Source organism: Urocitellus parryii, chromosome 7 (genome assembly GCF_045843805.1).
Source record: "Urocitellus parryii isolate mUroPar1 chromosome 7, mUroPar1.hap1, whole genome shotgun sequence".
In the NCBI taxonomy this organism is placed as follows: domain Eukaryota; kingdom Metazoa; phylum Chordata; class Mammalia; order Rodentia; family Sciuridae; genus Urocitellus; species Urocitellus parryii.
The window spans coordinates 130,365,971-130,385,470 of record NC_135537.1 but is presented as its reverse complement, the minus strand read 5'-3'; the positions used below and the strand labels follow the sequence as shown (position 1 = coordinate 130,385,470).

The 19,500-nt window shown below is 37.4% G+C and overlaps 1 long non-coding RNA gene across 2 annotated transcripts in view; it reads right to left on the bottom strand.

Annotated features, from left to right (window-relative positions):
* Positions 1–3,863: 3,863 nt before the first annotated feature.
* Positions 3,864–19,500, bottom strand: part of LOC113177746 (uncharacterized) — a 75,486-nt gene continuing 59,849 nt past the window's right edge. The window contains exon 4 of one of the 2 annotated variants that reach the window (XR_013343879.1): positions 3,864–4,357. This is a non-coding gene — a long non-coding RNA (uncharacterized LOC113177746). Of the gene's footprint in view, positions 4,358–9,709; positions 9,792–19,500 lie in introns of those variants that run through there. The other variant, XR_013343878.1, reaches the window with a different exon arrangement.

Here is a 19,500-nt window from a genome sequence, read left to right as displayed (position 1 = left end):
CATTTATATAGAAAAGCAGGTGGTATTCATAAGAAAGAAAAAAACTACCAGAGAATAATTTCCAGAATAAGTGAAAGAGACTGGGACTGCAGTACTGATGAAAATTCCACCCCAACTGAGGATTCTTTAAGTAGAAGACCAAAGGGGAGGGAAAGGAGAAAGTGCCCAAGACAAAGGAGGATAAAGAATCTGTGTGAGTGTGGTAGTTACAGAATGTAAGGGGAAACACAGACATTGGTTGGGAGGAAATGGTAGCTACAGCATGCCTGGGTTCAAGACTAAAGAGAAAGATCAGAGTTCTAAGCTGTTGCAACCCCTCAGAGCTTACAGGCTGGGTGCTATCATACTAAAGTAAAAATACAATGATCTTATAAACAGTGAATCCAGGATATACTTCTTTGCAGAAAAAAAAATGGCACAATAAGACTGTGCTTTCTTAAAAAAAGGTTTCAAAAATCTATATGACATTTTAGATATAACAGAAGAGGACAAAATGATTTAAACTTATGAGCTAGGGAAAAAAATGTCAGAGATAATTAAATCAGGAGAAAAATCCAGGTTAGGGTAAAGATGGGAATTCAGCTTTAGGTATAGCTGAAAATGGGGGTGTGGGAGAGGAAGGGCAGAGTTCTGGATTGAGGTCAGCATGGGGCAAATGCAAAATGAAAACAAGATCCAGAGGGGAGGATCAAATATCTCCATCCAGGGGAGAGATGAAGAAAAGTGAGAAGACACTGGGTGGGTGAAAAGGAAGAGGCTGGGGTAGAGAAGGGAGCCTAGGCTGGGAAAGCTGTGAGTGGGTAAACCATGGATCTGGTAGAAGCAGGAAGTATATTAAGAAGTGTGGCTAGCAACCATGTATGGGGAATTCCTGGAACTATTGACCTATATCTCCTTCCTTTGTGTCAGAATGTCAAAACTCCAAGGAGCCAGTCTGGTAGAATCTGACCCAGGTACTAGTAAGAGTCAGCTGGGCAGATGCCAGATTAGAGGTATAAAGATCAGGCTGGAGCTTCCTGCCATCAGAGAACTCAGCTCCTTTCTCTGGGCAGAAAGGTTTTTCCACCTCTTCCACCAGAGGGATAATGTCATGAGTGGGGGACCCTGAACTTCAGGCCTAGTGTTGGGAGATCACTGAGATGGGGCTGTGTCAGGCCCTAGACAATGGTAAGGCCCATTCCATAGACAGGAGATCCTCAATAATGCCTGTCTCTTCCCAGCTCTGCCCCTCTGGGACAGTACACTAACCCTCCCTCTACACATGAAAGCATCTAAATCTACAGCCCCCTAAGACTCAGGACAATTCTAGATCTCAAGAATTGTCTTCCTCAGAGAACCTGGCCATCAACCCTACTCCTAACCCCACCCTAGTCACAGATGCCTATAACCTGCCATGATCTGGGGCACAATGAGGCCACAATGATAGCCAGTGAGGGATTCTGTCTAGTCTGTGCTGGAGCTCATGTCTGTCTCATGGTTCCCTATTTTCCTGCCTGAAGATATAGATGGGAAAAGATTCCCACCAAAGCCTATGATGACCCATCCTGACTGCTTTCCCTTTTCTTGCCTACCATCCAGCAGGCACAGAAGGTCTAGGCATTCTGCACACTCTCCAGAGTGCAAGGTCATTTCTAGATGCAATCCCGGTACTACATATACTCTGGCTCAAACCTGAAGTTAGTGCCCTGATCCTTGAGGCTGACAAGCCACCCTCCTCTCTGGGATCTGGCTATTATCTTCAGTACTCCCATCCCATATTTTAGGCTCTGAAGAACAAATGGCCTTTCTTGACCTCTTCCCATAACCATATCTTTCTAATACCCATCGACCAGACTAGACCCTTCATACCTAAGAGCAATCCCTTGAATTCTTCTGGTTCTGTGGGACATCTATTAGAATTTTTGGAGCTATTTTAACCAGATACACAGATAAATAATCAATACCAGATACACAGATGAATAATCAATACCCTTCCCATGGAGTAGAATCTTACCTTGAAGGATCTAAAACTCTGCCTTCTCCCACCAACCCCACACCACCCCATCAGCCTTTCCAGTACCAAAATTTCTGTAATACTTCTCAGTTTGGTCTCTATTCTCCATATGCTCCAGAAGATCCTAGAGGTGAAAATAACGGGTCATAGGGTATGTGCATCTTCAGTCTTAGCAGCTACTGAAAGTTCCAAAATGGTTGTACCAATTTCCCACCTTCCAGCAGGGTATACATTATAGTCATGTCCCTCAAATAAATGAAAAAATATCTTTTTTATTTTACTTTAGCCACTTTGATAGGTATATAATGTTATCACACTGTGAGTGTAAGTTGTATTGCCTCAATGATTAGTTGGGCTGAGTACCTTTTCTTTGATTTAATACATTTGGATAGTCTCCTTGGGAAATGCCTATTAAAATTGTTTACTATTTTCCCTCTGTTTGCTTTATCCTTTGATTTTAAACAACAGAGTATTTGACCTATTTATCACACAGCCTATTAGACCTCCTCACCCTCCAAATTCTACCATAATGACAGTCACAATATACTAAGGGGCTTTACATAGGTCACCTCATTTTTTAAGGCAACTATCATCCCCAATTTCAGAGAAAAAATATGGAAGCTCGAAGAAGCAAAGCAACTGGTGCAAGGTGATGCCATCGGTCAGCAACAGAGCCAGGGCTGATTCCCAGGGCTCGAAGAGTTTAGCAATACTTCCCATGAATTTTTAAAATTATTAACTACCTCTCCCTGACGGTTCATATTCCCTTTTCCTGCTTAACACGTTATGTGTAATTATTCTGTTTATTATCTGTCTTTCCTACTAAAATCTAAAGTAAAAGAAGGAAGAGATTTTTATCTGTTTTATGTACAAACATATCCCCAAAGCCTAGAGAATGCCTGGCACATAGTAGTTCTATACATTTTGAATAACCAAATGAATACTCAATGATTCTAAGGGATCAACATCCTAAGACATCAACATTTAGTTTCCTCTTACCTCTGAGGCTGACAACTTATAAACATCAGTCTTTCTTTTTTTTTTTTTTTTTTTACTCAGTAGCTGTCACCCCCCCACACACACACAAGGGTTAGTTGCAATGTAGAATCTGAAAATAATGGTGAACCTTTTGTTTTTTTTCACATTTTTTATTTTTTTATTTTTATTTTTTATTGGTTGTTCACAACATTACAAAGCTCTTGACATATCATATTTCATACATTAGATTGAAGTGGGTTATGAACTCCCAATTTTTACCCCAAATGCAGATTGCAGAATCACATCGGTTACACATCCATATTTTTACATAATGCCCTATTAGTAATTGTTGTATTCTGCTACCTTTCCTATCCCCTACTATCCCCCCTCCCCTCCCCTCCCATCTTCTCTCTCTACCCCATCTAATGTGATTCATTTCTCTCCTTGATTATTTTCCCATTCCCCTCACAACCTCTTATATGTAATTTTGTATAGCAACGAGGGTCTCCCTTCATTTCCATGCAATTTCCCTTTTCTCTCCCTTTCCCTCCCATCTCATGTCTCTGTTTAAAGTTAATCTTATTTTCCTGCTCTTCCTCCCTACTCTGTTCATAGTTGCTCTCATTATATCAAAGAAGACATTTGGTATTTGTTTTTTAGGGATTGGCTAGCTTCACTAAGCATAATCTGCTCTAGTGCCATCCATTTCCCTGCAAATTCCATGATTTTGTCATTTTTTTAGTGCTGCATAGTATTCCATGGTGTATAAATGCCACATTTTTTTATCCATTCATCTATTGAAGGGCATCTGGGTTGGTTCCACAGTCTAGCTATTGTGAATTGTGCTGCTATGAACATCGATGTGGCAGTATCCCTGTAGCATGCTCTTTTAAGGTCTTCAGGGAATAGTCCAAGAAGGCCAATAGCAGGGTCAAATGGTGGTTCCATTCCCAGCTTTCCCAGGAATCTCCAAACTGCTTTCCAAATTGGCCGCGCCAATTTGCAGTCCCACCAGCAATGTACAAGTGTACCCTTTTCTCCACATCCTCGCCAGCACTTGTTGTTGTTTGACTTCATAGTGGCTGCCAGTCTTACTGGAGTGAGATGGTATCTTAGGGTGGTTTTGATTTGCATTTCTCTGACTGCTAGAAATGGTGAGCAATTTTTTCATGTACTTGTTGATTGATTGTATATCCTCCTCTGAGAAGTGTCTGTTCAGGTCTTCTCCTAGGTTTTCCTGTCTCCTTCCAGTCTCCAGATCAGCTCTGTCATTTCCTTACCATGTGCATCTTCATACGCATTGCCCAACATTCAGCCATCAACCAGGGACAGGTATGAACAACTGAAGCCAAGGTCCCTGAGGGCAGGTATCTAGGCTAGGGAATGCTTGAAGGAGAATTAGGAAAGTTAGTGTCCTAAAATCAGATTGCTATACATTCAGATTCTCTCCCCAACCCCCAGTTCAACTGGCTTGCTTGGGTTCCCAATACCCCATGCTCAATGCAGATGCCCCCATCCATAACAAAGGAAGTTGTGAAAATGGCCACAGTGATGAGGTGATATCTGGCAGACCCATCTTCAAATGACCAGTACATGGCTCCTGAGTTGATGGCAGCCAGACATGGTGAGTGGGGACCTCTGCACCTGGGGATACTAACAACTAAAGGAGAAACATCAAGGTAAGGGCTCCATTCTGCATCCCTGTGTCTTGGAACTAGGAGAAAAATTCATTATTTATTTTTGTTTCAGGTGGCCCTGGGGCATCACGAAGAGGAATATTTCTCAAACCCCGGAGCCAAGGCTGTGCTAATGCAATTTTAAACATATTTGGACAACGTGGAAAGGGCAATTGTGGCCTAGAATGAGCAACTAGACATCCCCTTTGAATACTTGGAGCCAAGCTGTGCAGAGAACAGTATGGCTATCTGAGCCCAAATCTGTTCTTTCTTTAAGATCTTATGCCACCATTGTGATTAATAATTTGTCCCTGAGGTTTTTTTGTTTTGTTTTGTTTTCTTGGGTCTCAGTTGATATGGTTCTTTTTACTCCTAATACTGAGTTCTTTACCTAAGTATTTCACTTGAATGAGGCACTGTCCTCAATTCTAGGTACCCTATGGGAAATATCTTTAAAGTTAGAATTAAATTCTTTAGAGAAATCCACCCCTTGCTCCTGTCATTTTCTTTTGGCCCTAGAAATTTGCCTTTCCCACATATTATATAATTTGGAGGGCTGAGTTTTCAGATGCTATGATATAGAGATCAATTTTATTTTCATCTAGACACTCAGTTATCCAAGTACTGTTTATTGAAAAACCCATCCTTCCTCATTTTGTTAGTCACTTTTTTATCACTGTGACCCAAATATCTGACAAGAACAAATAAGAGAAGGAAAGATTTATTTCAGCTCATGGTTTCAGAGGTTTCAGTCCATGGTTGGCTCACTCCTTTGTTTGGGGGCTGAGGTGAGACAGAACATCATGGCAGAAGCAGGTGGAAGAGGAAAGTTGTTCAGCTCATGGCTGCCAAGAAGGGGAGGGGAAAGAGGCCAGGGACAAGATACAAACCTCAAGAATACACCCCAGGTGACTGTCTTACTCCAACCACGCCCCACCCACCCATCATTTCCACCTCATCCCAGTAGTCCATTCAAACTAATAATTCATCAAATGGATTAATTCACTGATGAGGTTAGAGTCATCATAATTCAATCACTTTCCAAAAACCCCACCTCTGGACATTGCTGCACTGAGGACCAAGTCTTAACACTTGAGCTTTTGAGGTCACAGTGGTGTTATACCTAATACAGCCCACTGTTTGATAAGACATATTTATCCAATTATTCTTTAGAGGTGCTTTGGCTTTTCTTAAACATATATTAAAATTAGCTTGTCAAGTTTCACAAATGACGTTGACTGGAATTGCATTGCATCTATATGAAATGTTAATCTCAAACCAATTTTGCATTTCTAGAGATATATCTAACTGAGTCATTTTATACATTGTAAATTCCATTTTTTTTGCCTTTGTATATTTTATGTCAATTTTCATGAGTAAGATTGGCCACTGGAGGTTTGAAGGCCTGCACAGGGTTAATATCAGAATTCTGCCAAATAACTTATCAAAGTAATAGGAAAAAACAGAATATATGATTCTGTCACCAGAGAGACTGAAATGCATTCCAAATGTGCTAACTAAAGTAGAACTAAAGCAAATCTTCCTTGGGCTGGGGTTGTTGCTCAGTGGTAGAGCTCTTGTTTAACATGCGCAGGACACTGGGTTCAATCCTCAGCACCACATAAATGTAAAATAAAGATATTGTGCCCACCTAAAACTAAAAACTAAATAAATATTTTTTAAAAAATCTTCCTTAATATGACAATATATTAATAAATGAATAGAAAATGTTTCGTTAACCAAAACCATTTATGCTGAAAATCAAAACTCAGAGAATGATCACCACTTTCATCGTTATTATTCCATAGACTTTGAGAGAGGCTAGTTAGTCCAAAAGAAAAGGAAAATGATTGTTTAAGTTTAGAGAAATACCAAAATAATCATTATTTGAGAGGATAATTATAGACCCAGAAAGTTCAAGAGACTCAAAGTTTATTAGAACTAGGAAAAGACAAGATATAGAATAAATACGTTGAGAGAATAGTTTTATCTTTTTTCTAATAATAGCCAATTATAAATTGTAATGTATTCCGCTGTAATTTATTTTTAAAAAAATCAATTTATAAAAGAAAAAATAAATTAATTAAAATTTAAAAATAACTCAATGCCTCTTACTGACATATTATGAAATAAAAATAAATGTGATAAGAAGTAAATTAGCTATAAGGAAACCTATGAAATTATTTTGATATTAAGCAAGATCTTAATAAGTGTAAAAACATTCATTTCCTAAGTAGGAATACTTAACATTGGGAAATGATCACACAGAGACTTAAAGCATGAGCTCTAGAGTCAGAACATTTGGCTAAAATCCAAATTGTAGTATATTCCCCAGGAAAGAACAGGAGAATGCATTCAATTGAATGTGTTCAATTTATTTATTTCCCCGATCAGGTTGCAAAGTACATCTTAGCAAATTGTGTCTTATCAAAGTGGCCGTGTATAAAATCAATAAGCAAAAATCAATTGTATTTCATACACTACTAATTATCTGAAAAGAACATTAAGAAAATCGGTTCCTAGATCAGAATAAAATATTTAGAATAAATTTATCCAAATACATAAAAGACTTTTTTTTAAAGAGAGAGAGAGAGAGAGAATTTTAATATTCATTTTTTAGTTTTCGGCGGACACATCTTTGTATGTGGTGCTGAGGATCCAACCCAGGCTGCATTCATGCCAGGCGAGTGCGCTACTGCTTGAGCCACATCCCCAGCCCAATGAAAGACTTTTATGGAAAACTATAAAACATTAATGGAAAAAAAAAGAAAGCCTAAATGAATGGAAAGGCACCCTGTGTTCACTGATTACAAGACTTGAAATTTTTAAGATGGTGATAATGTGGGGGACACCTTACATCCAAACCATGACAGACCTGAATAGACACTTCTTTTTAAAAGGTGTACAAATGGCCAATAGGTATATGAAAAAGAGATTACTGATCATTAGAGAAATACAAATTAAACCCACAATGAGATATTACTTCCCACCTGTTAGAATGGCTATTAACAAAAAGACTAATATTAACAATTATGGTGAGGATGGGAGAAAAGGGAACTCTATACAGAGTTAGTTAGAATGTAAATAAAGACAGCCATTATGGAAACAATGTAGAGGCTCCAAAAATTAAAAATAGAAATGCCTTATTACCCAAAATTCTGCTTCTAGAGATATATCCAAACTATACGAAATCAGTATGCCAAAGAGACATTACTCCTGTGTTTATTTCAGCATTATTTATAATAGCTAAGATGTGGAATCAACCCAAATGTCTGTCGATGGAGAAATGGATAAAAGAAGTGAAGTATATATACACTGTGGAAGACTAGTCAACCTTTAAAAATAAGGAAATCTTGTCATTTATAATATGAATGAACCTGGAAGATATTATGTTGAGTGAAATAAGCCAGGCATATAAAGACAAATATTGCATACTCTTACTTATGAGTGGAATCTAAAAAGTCAGATAATAGAGTAAAATGGTAGCTACCAGAGTGACAGGGCATGGAATATTGGGGAGATAGCCAAAGGTCACAAAAGTTCACTTATACAGGAAGAATAAATCCAAAAGATTATTGTGTATTATGGTCATATAGTTAATAACACTTTATTGTATATTTGAAAATTGCTAAAAGGATAGATTTTTAGTGTTGGCACCCTTCCTCCCACTGGGTATAGAATTCTAGGTAAGCAGGTACTCCAGAATAGCACTTGACTCCCCCCCCCCGCCCCTGCCCCGCCATTGCTTCTGTTGAGAAGTTAGCTATGAGTCTGGTTGCTTTTCGGAAAATATTGTATCCTTCTCTGTCTTAACATTTCCTCTGTCTGGTTTTCAGTGGTTTGGTTATAATGTGTACCTATGAGGTTTTCTTTGCATTTACTTATACCACATAGCTCTTACTTACATTTTTAAAAGTCTTGTTTACATAGATTAGCTACATTCATTCATTCTTTCCTTCCACTCTCTGCATAGTTCTGAGTTTCATTCCAAGTCAGTGAACATTCAAACATCCAGTATGGAATGATCTATAGAAACTAGGGGCCAGGACACTAAGAAATTAATTCCTCTCTCCACATACACATTTCTAGCCTTTGTATGCTTTTTTTCCTGACCAGCCCTCTCTTGCATATCAAGTCATCTCTCTCCCCTCCTTGTGTACCAGACCCAAAACCCCTTCAGGAATCCTGGTTAGGTTTCCTAGAGCTTACTGTAATTCATTCTTCTGATTTTAGTGCATCTGTGTCCCCCTCCCACAGGGCTGTACCACAGCATCCTCCAGGGTGGGCGTGCACATTGTGTTCATTCTCTGGGAAGGGTTTCCACTGAAGCTGTGCTACATGGTGGGCATCTATAAATGGTAAAGAGAAATGATCAAGGGTCCTAATGACAAGATTTCCCTTTTGGCTGGAAGCCCTGATCTAGAGATCATCATTCAACTCTCTTCACCACAGCCAAATAGCAGATCCTGTTATTCCATTGCTCGCCAGAGGGCTCTCTATTTAAACCACGGGCCCCACACTGAGAAGCCAAATACTTTGGTCCTAGAATGTCTAATTTCAGTGTAGGTGGGTTACATTTTTCTCTTTATTCATTGGCTAAAAATCAAAGCAATAATCCCAATTACTTAAAAAAGAGGACAGTTCATATTTTGAATAACTAGGATTTTCCTGACCTCTCCCTCTTTTCCATTCCAGCTGCACAATTCTCACAACTTATTAAATCTCTCCTATGCAAGTGGTTTGGTTCTTTTACTCCTTCCTAATATGGTTTAGTTTTAATCTCTCATTTTATGAAAAATAAAGCTTGGTTAATATTTTGGTTTTGTAAGAAATGATGTACATTTTTGCTGTTTCTCCATTTCCATATTAATTTTTGACTCTTGCTTCTTTAATGTTTAAATTATACTACTTTTTCTAGTTTTAAAAAATTGAATACTGAGTCATCCACTGAAGTGGCATTCAGCATCAAATAAGAGTGGTTCCAAAAGGCAACTGGTTTATTTTTCTCCGGTAACGTGTCTGGAACTGGGCTATCCATGCTGTTGTCGTGACTCCTCCTACCTTCCAGATCTTTTTTCCTGTGTGGCTTTCATCCTCATGATTACAAAATGGCTTCTATACCTCTAGACATCATGTCCACACTCCTGGCAATTAGAAAGAATAAAGGGGGAAAGGCTTTGTTCTTATCTTTTTTTTTCCATATTGACTTTGTAAAGCAACTATTTTCTGATGAGACTTCTCTCTTAATAAAATCTTATTGCTCTATAATCTTTTAGATTTTACTTTGCTTTTTAATTATGTAAGTCATTTACATGATTTCTAAATCAAAACTATTTTAAAAAGGAGGGGGTGGCTGGGATTGTGGCTCAGAGGTAGAGTGCTCGCCTGGTATGTACAAGGCCCTGGGTTCAATCCTCAGAACCACATAAAAATAAATAAAATAAAGGTAAAAAAAAAGTATAATCAGGGAGACCATGACTTTATTTCTGTACCCTATATACTCTCCATTCCCTTCTTCCATAAGTATAGTCCTTTGTTAAACATTTTGTTTTTTCTTCCTCTGTTCTTCTTTAAAGATAAGCAAATATGGGTATAAATCCATTTTATACAAAAGTTAGCATATTGTACACTTTCACGCACCTTACCTTTTTTCCATACTATATTCTGCAGATTTTGACTTTTTGCAGTACACAGATATTCCTCACTTGTTTGATAGCTCAATACTACTCCAATTTGTGGCTCTAACAGCAGTCATAATGTTGTGAGCCAGTTCCTCATTGAAGGATGTCTGGGTTGTTTTCAACCCCTTTACCATAATGAATAAATTCTACAGTTAATAGCTTTGTGCTTACATCACTCCTCATTTTTGTCCAGGTATTCTGGGGATAGTCCTACAAGGGAGATTTCTGCTTCAAAAGGTAAATGTGTGTCATTTTGTTACATTAGCACCAGATTCCCATTTTGCATTCAAATGGCTCTAACCTCATTAATGAATCAATCTACTGATGTATTCACAGCTAAATGGACTATTGAGAGGTGGTGGAAACTGTAGGAGGTGGGACTAGTTAAAGAGTGGGTCCTTTGGGAACTAGACCTTTCTTTCTTTCTCTCTCTCTCCCTCTCTCTTTCCGTGTCCCCCTTCCTCTCCCCCTCCTTCTCTCTTGTTTCTCTCTTTCTCTGGCTACCATGAGATGAGCAGTTTTGCTCTGCCACACCATTCCACAGCAATGTGCTCACACAGCCCCAATCATGGACTGTAACCTCTGAAACCATGAGACAAAATAAACCTTTCTTCCTCTTAAGTTGATTTTCTCAGGTATTTAGCCACAGTAACAAAAAGCTAACTAACACAGTCTGTTTCCTCACAGTGTCACCAACAGAAACTTTTGTCAAGTTTTGGGATCTTTGTAAAGCTAAGCAATAAACAATGGTATGTCAGGGGAATTCTAACTTGCATTTTTCATTTCATGAGCATGACTGAGAATCTTGTCATTTACCTAAGAGTCATTTTAATTTATTTTTCTGTATATTATCTGTTTTTATCTTTTGCTCATTTTTTTCTATTGTGTTATTGGTCTTTTCTTTCTTGAATTTTAGGCATTCATTATGTATTGAAGTAATAATCCTTTGTGGTAAAAAATTACTTATTATTTCTTAGTTTTCCATTTGTCTTTTTTCTTCATTTGTAAATTTTGTCATGCAAAAGGCTGATTTGTTTGTGTCATATTTATAAAGTAAAATTCATCTTTTTTGCATGGCTGCCGGATTTTCAGTCACAGTTAGGAAAGTGTTCCCACTGTCAGATTCTAAAGGAATCCACCCACCCCACCCCCTTTTTTCTTTTGCCACATAGGTGAGGGTTTGGAGAGTTGTTTGTTTTGGTACCAGGGATTAAACCCAGGGGAGCTTGACTACTGAGCCACATCCCCAGCCTTTTTTTTTTTTTAAAGAGAGAGAGAGAGAGAGAGAGAGAGAGAGAGAGAGAGAGAGAGAGAGAGAGAGAGAGAGAGAGGAGAGAATTTTTTTTAATATTTATTTTTTTAGTTCTCGGCGGACACAACATCTTTGTTTGTATGTGGTGCTGAGGATCGAACCCGGGTTGCACGCATGCCAGGCGAGCGCGCTACCGCTTGAGCCACATCCCCAGCCCATCCCCAGCCTTTTTTATTTTTTATTTTGAGGCAGAGTCTCGCTAGATTGCTTAGGGTATCATTAAATTGCTGAGGCTTGCCTTGAACCTGCAAATCTCCTGTCTCAGCCTCCCGAGTAGTTGGGGTCACAGTCATGTGCCACCACGCCTGGCTTCTTGTTGTTGGTTTTGGTTTGCTTTTACATGTAGGTACTTGGCCCATTTGGAATTTTTCCTACATTATGGTTTGAAGAATAGTTACAATTTTACCTTTTACCATATCGCTGAAACATTTGTCTCAATATTGCTTGTTTAAAAAGTCCTTTTCCACAATGAAGATAGATGATTGCTTTTATATTTACTTCTAGATTGCTGTAATGTTTCATTGATCTGTTTATTCACATATCCACACCACAGTCCTTATGATGAAAACTCAACTATATTTAAAACTTGACTGGGCTATGTCCCCATAGTCCTTCTTTTACCAAGATTTTCTAGGTATTCCTGCTTTTATAATCAATCCTTTAAGTCTGGAAAAAAATTAACCACACATTTATTTGATTGTATTACCTGTTAAAATTGATGTAGGGTGAATCAATGTGGTATTTAATCTTCCTACTCATAAACGTGACTTGGCTTTCTACTTGGTTGAAACTGACCTTTGTCTTTGGAGATAATTTTATAATTTTCTCATGTTGGGTCTGTATATTTATTGTTACATTTATACCTAGAAATTTTTCTTTATTTTTTGTTATTGTAAATGTGATCTTTCATTATTTCTATCAACTGGCTGTTTTCTACAAGGTTAATGACTTCTGTGTTTAATTTTGTATTCTGCTACTTAGCTAAATTTTCAGTTTGTTTTTAGTAGTTTTTCATTTACTCTTCTAGGTTTTTTAAGTATGTAATTATGTAATCTGAAAATGAAGACAATTTGTGTCTTGCTTTATATTTTTCATTCCTATATTATTCCTTTTTCTTTCTCTCTTGTACTGGTTAATACCCCCAATATGCTGTCAACTGATAATAGAAAGAAAGATGTTGACTTTACATTTTAATTTTTTTCACATTTAAGTTGTAGTGATCCAACCTTGCTATATCATGGTGTGTGTTTGTGTGTGTGTGTGATACTGGGGATAGAACCCAGGACCTTGCACATGCTAGGCAATCACTCTGTCACAACTACCTCCCCAGCTCTGTCACCAATTTTTAAATTAGTTTAATTTACTAGATTCTCAGAGGGCTTCCTAAATTCTCCCATAGAGATAGAAGATTTACTCATTAGTCTTTCTATTTTTTCAATTTTTTATTCTAATTTGTTATATATGACAGCAGAATGCATTATAATTCATTACACATACAGAGCACGATTTTTCATATTTCTGGCTGTATGCAAAGTATATTCACACCATTTATACCTTCATACATGTACTTAGGGTAATAATGTCCATCTCATTCCACCAGCTTTAGTCTTCCTATTTTTATTGTTACTTATATCTTTCGAGTTATCCTGATGGTTATTCTTTTTTGCATTATAGCATCTCCCTTTATCTTTATTAATGCTTATTTTTGCCTTTTACTTTGCTTGATATCAACCCATTAAGTCCTGAGCTTTTGATTCTGAGACTATTTCAGTGAAACTGACACAGGTCCATTAAAATAGGTTGAAAATCATACTTTATATGGTGTATACAATATTTGCTTTTATATACCATTGTATTCTTTTTTTAAAAAGATTTTTTTAGTTGTAAATGAACACAATACCTTTATTTATTTATTTATTTTTATGTGGTGCTGAGGATCAAACCCAGTGACTCACATGTGCTAGGACAGCTCTCTGACACTGAGCTACAACCCCAGCCCCTATCATCATATTCTGATATTATATGTAATTTAATCATATTATTATTATTGTCATCATTATTGAAAAATAGTTATTATTTTACTTTTTACCCTGCAGCTATCTGCTTGTCTCAACATAACAAAGAAAATTAAAAACCTCATTTCAAGTCAAACTCAAAATTACATATTGGTGCATCCAAAAGCAGTTGATACCAGAGGATGGCACAGAGACTCTGTGAAAAAAAGAGAGTAGTGTGTAGGACCCTATGGTTGGCAGAACTCAGAAATCACCAGTTTGGAAGGTGAGAAAAACAGCACCAAAAGACATAGTCTGGGTCCTTTCACTGGATCAGTAAAGGAAGCAAGCCCCCTTGAACTTGGTAAAGTTTGGAGGAACTGAGAAAGCATAAATGGATAAATGCACCATATTTTAAAAAAATATATTTCTAGAAACAAGAAAGGGAACCTTGAACTACACAACCCGAAAAACTATTCTTGTCCCTTCATAACAAAATACCCACAGGAAATTTCTGCAAATAGCTGATAGAGAAGGACCTAACTCATTCAAATATGAGTTTTAAATAGGAACTAACACAACATTTATATAGAGTATATACTTTTCAAAATATAAGAGACAGTACAAAGCATTTCTACAGAAAGCCTTCATCATAAACATGTTTTTATGAGTTAGTGAGAAATAAATATCCAAAGTTTTTTTAAAAAAATACTTAATAAAGCAACTGCCACCGTGAAGGAATACTACAAAGTAAAATAATAATAATAATAATAATAATAATTAGTAATAGTAGTAGTAGTATTCAGGAATAAGCTGAGCAGACAGTAGTGGAAATTAAAATGTCAACTAGTGGAACACAAAAGAAACAGAAGGACCTGGGCATAGTGGTGCACACCTGTAGTACCAGTAGCTTGGGAGGCTAAGACAGGGGAGCACAAGTTCAAAGCCAGCCTCAGCAACTTAATGAGGCCCTAAGCAATTCAGTGAGACCCTGTCTCAAAATCAGATATAAAAAGGGCTGGGGATATGGCTCAGTGGTTAAGAGGCCCTGGGTTCAATCCCAGTACAAAAAAGAAAGAAAAAGAGAATAAATAAATAAAAGGAAAAAACAAAACCAACATGAAATGAAGACAAAAAGAGTATAATGGGAAAAACATAGAGAGTACAAAAGGATAAAAATGAGAGAAGTAGGCATAATGAAACAGATCAAAAAAAACATTACAAAATACAGAGGTACAGTCTGTGGAGAGGAAACAATAAAACAGACTATAAGGAGATAGTTTTGAAATAAAATTCTAGCAAATGTTCCTTTAAAAAAGTCATTCAAATCTATGTTTTGAAAGGGCACACCATGTCTACAGAAAATGATCTAACATGGTAAGACCCAAGACACATCCCAGCAAAGTTGTTACACTTTAAAGACAAAGATAGAATTTGTTTGTTTGTTTTTGTTTTGGTACTGGATATTGAGCCCAGGAGTGCTTAACCACTGGATCACATCCCCAGTCATTTCTATTTTTTATTTTGAGACAGGTTCTCGCTAAGTTGCAAAGGCTGGCCTCAAACTTTCAATCTTTGAATCGCTGGAATTATAGGCATGCACCTCCAGGCCTGGCGGGAAAAGATGGAATTCTTTGGGCAGCTAGACTAAAAGATCAGATCACTGATTCTTCTCCACACAATGGTTTATGCCAGAATACACCGAACAACAATAAAATATATGTAAAACAGAAAATATAAGCCAGGGATTTTATATCCAGCTATATTACACTTCCAGTGCAAGGGTTACTAACAGTTACCAATGCATAAGAACTATGGAGTATTGTCCTCATTAACTCCTCTTATGGAAACTACCAGAGGGAAAATTCCAGCCAAACAAGAGAAACTTTGACAAAAGAACTGGAAATAAGCATTGTACACATATTTTCAGCAAAAGTAAAATGAAAATAATGGTGAGGATAAGGGTATTGAAAGTAAATATTCTATGTTTTGATAATGTGGGACTCATACAACCAATAAAATGGAGAGAATAGGGAGAGAAGTAAGAAAACTGAATAAGCCTCAAGTAGTAAAAGAATAAGCATATTTAACAGGAAAAGATAAACATTAAGAAAGCTAATGTTGGTTAAAATTGAGAGGTGGAGAAAATGTATCAGGAATAGAATATTAAATAATTTTAGCATTTCTCATAAAAAGGAACTAAAAACTATTGTTTGTATTAACCAACATATAATTACAAAGATAAGATTTTAACAAGCCAGGCATGGTGGCGTGCACCTGTAATCTCAGCAGTTCAGGAGGCTGAGGCAGGAGGGTTGCAAATCCAAAGCCAGCCTTTGCAAAAATGATATGTTAAGCAACTCAGTGAGATTCTGTCTCTAAATAAAATACAAAATAGGTCTGGGGATGTGGCTCTGTGGTCGAGTGCACTTGAGTTCAATCCCCAATATCAAAAAAAAAAAAAAAAAGATTTTAACAAACCTTCTTGAAGATGTATAAAACTGCAAAGTAAAGAAAACCAAGTGGCCCACATATGAAATTTTAAATGTTTATTTGTGTGTAATTAAAGAAAGAAATATACAGAAATATGTAATTAAGACACACACACATACAAAATCATATGACAGAACCAGGGACAGATATAAATGACAATAAATGTAAATCAACCTACCTTTCCAATTACTAGAAAATGTTTATATTGGATCTGGAAAAAAATGCTCTTTTGCTATATACAAGAGATATGCGTAAAATTCATTAGAAAGTGTAAAAATAAAAGGATTGATGTTTATATATCAGAGTTTGAGACATTACCATGAGGTCATGTTTAGCTTTAGAGACACAGATTTTACATGTAAAACATTTATAGATACATTCGAACATGTATATGTTCATAGGTAGGTTCATATAGGTTAGTATACACACACACACACACACACACACACATATATATATATATATATATATATATATATATATATATATATATATATTACTCTGTCAATTGAGAGGAGGTAAAAGTAATGATGGTCCAGTAACAACAACAAACCTAATGTCTAGACTTTGTTTTTTCATACTGCTTTCCAATGAAAGAACCAAAGTTCTTTAGGAAGGTGACAAGATTCTAGGACTGGGGCAGAAATTATACAAAGACAAACCAGGAGTATCTTGCAATGGCAGAAAGCAAGGAAATGCTCTTGCACACGTGCACACACACAAAACCCAAAAGATGAGGGTATGTCGAAGGGATACAGGAACCTACTGAAAGTGATCCCAATGGCCAAAGCTGAAACAACTTGAGCAATAAATTAAATAGAAGAATTTGGATCCGAAATCAAGATATAAAATAAATATCCATGGGAGGAGATAACGCCTGGTTGGATTTGAAACTGGAAAGAAAAGTTCTTAGACAAGCTCAAAAAAAAATGAGTTCAAAACTTCCGATCCAGTGAGTAGCTCCAGCAGAAACCTGGGAGCCAGCAGCTGCAAGGTATCAGTGCTTTGAGGGCAACTTTTAGGGCATGTAAATGTCACTGATAAAAACTGGAAAGTGTGAAGAAGGAACCCTTTAAGACAGATGATTAAGCTCAGTTGTAGACAAGTCCAGCTGAGTGGTGGTAGGTGAACCACCCATTGGGTAATAGGAAATACAGACTTGGAGTATTTGAAAGAAGTCAGATGTTGGGGCTGGGGATGTGGCTCAAGCGGTAGCGCGCTCGCCTGGTATGCGTGCGACCCGGGTTCGATCCTCAGCACCACATACCAACAAAGATGTTGTGTCCGCCGAGAACTGAAAAATAAATATTAAAAATTCTCTTTCTCCTCTCTCACTCTCTCTTAAAAAAAAAAAAAGAAGTCAGATGTTGAAGAGGAGACCATGGAGTCTTCTGCATGGAAGAGGAGAGCTTCAAGAGCAGAGAAGGAGAGAAGAATTCAAGGACTGAACCTTGAAATGCACCTTCTTGTAGGAATGAGGAAGAGGAAGGATGAGACCTATCCTGGGGCTTAGGAGAAGAATCAGACCAGGGACAAAGAAATCAATGGCAGAGAGAGCTTCCAGGCTTAGGCAGGCAATTGTTGCCTGGTATGACACAATTTGTATTATATTTGTTTAAGTGCATAGGAAAAAGTAAAGACGTGCACCAAATTTTTAAAGAGGGATGAAAAAAATAGCTGAGGACCTTAATTGTGCATGAATTTTTACAATTAGTAAGCCGTATTTTTATAATTCCCACCCTCCCCATTACAGCCAGAGAACAGTGATGAGCCATTCTGCTCTCCAGGTCCTTCTATCTCTCCCTCCAGTGTCCCCAGCTCTCCTACAGCTCTCCCTAATCTTCCTACTCCAGCCTGCTCTAATTTCCTCCAAGTGTTGGTCAGCTACTCTTTGCTGGGGGGAGGGTAAACTGTCCCAGGGGCCAACATAAGAAGATAGCTTGCTTTTGCCTCTGAGGTTGAGTTGAGGGTGGATCTCCTACCTGCTCCTTCCCACCTAGTTATTGCTTTCATCTTCAATGACATCTGCTTTAAGTTGTCCTTAATCCTCTAAGATTACAGAAGTGGGGCTTTGATTAAAGCTTTACTCTGACTCTCATTATCTTGATATTTGCTAGGTAAAATAATAACGAACATACAGTGATATCTTACCTCTGCATGGTGCAAGGTGGTTTATAAGGCACTCCCACATCCTCTCCTGGAAGGTACACATGACAGATATTTTTCCCATGGAATAAAGGAACTAAGCCCAGATGGGCTACAGGTCATAAAGACCTAGAATAGCAAATATAGCTCAGATTTTCTGCTTCCCAGGTCAGTGCTTTTTATGATTCATGTGTTTACATAGTGAGACTTCTTTGATATTTAGTATTAAATTATAAAAATTATATACATTGAATATAATCAGTTTTTTAATATTGTCATGTCTTCTGTGTATATGCCCCTTCTTATTCAACTTGCAAACAAAAATTAAAACATTACCAATTACATAATGGATTATTATGATGTGCTATAGTTTGGACAAGGTTTGAATGTGTCCTCCCACCACCCACATATTGGGATCTTGGTCTGCAGCATGGATGGTGTTCAGAGATAGCGAGATCTTGAAGAGGTAAGCCAAGTAGGAAGTTGTTAAGATTGACCCTCCCCACTCTGACTTTCTGTTTTGCAATGTGATCTCTCCATCTCCCCATAGCTCCCACCATTCTTAAGTCATCTGTCATAAGGACCTTACCAGACCAGTCTGGCACTGGTGCCATGCCCTTAAACTTCCAAAACAGTAAACTAAATAAGCCTCTTTTCTATATAAAGTTTTCCAGCCTGGGGTATTTCATTATAGTCACTAAAAATAGACTACAGGATAGTAATAGTGGTGGTGATGTGTAGAAAGGGATAGACAGACTCAGGTTATATGTGGAAGTTGAATTGACAGAATATGCTTATAAAGTGGATGTAAAGAGTGAAAGATAAACTCTTCATTTTTTGGTTAGAGAACTTACATAAATGGGTAATGGGACTATTTAATGAGTTGGAAGAAAACTTAGGAAAGAGGAAGTTTAATGGGAGGAATTCAAGAGTGTCATTTGGAGTTATGTTAATTTTCAGATAGCAGACAAGTCCACAATCATCCTGGGAAACTGATGCACCTCTCGGTAACCGATAGAACAGATGGAAAATCAGTAAGAATATGGATTTAAACAACACCATGACGAAACTTGATGGAGTAAATGTTTGCAGAGCACAGAACCCTACATTACATACCACACATTATTTTCAAGAACTCGCAGGACCTTTATAAAATGAATCACACAGGACAATAAAGTAAGTCTCAACAAATTTAAAAGATTGCAATCAGGCAAGCCATGTTATGACT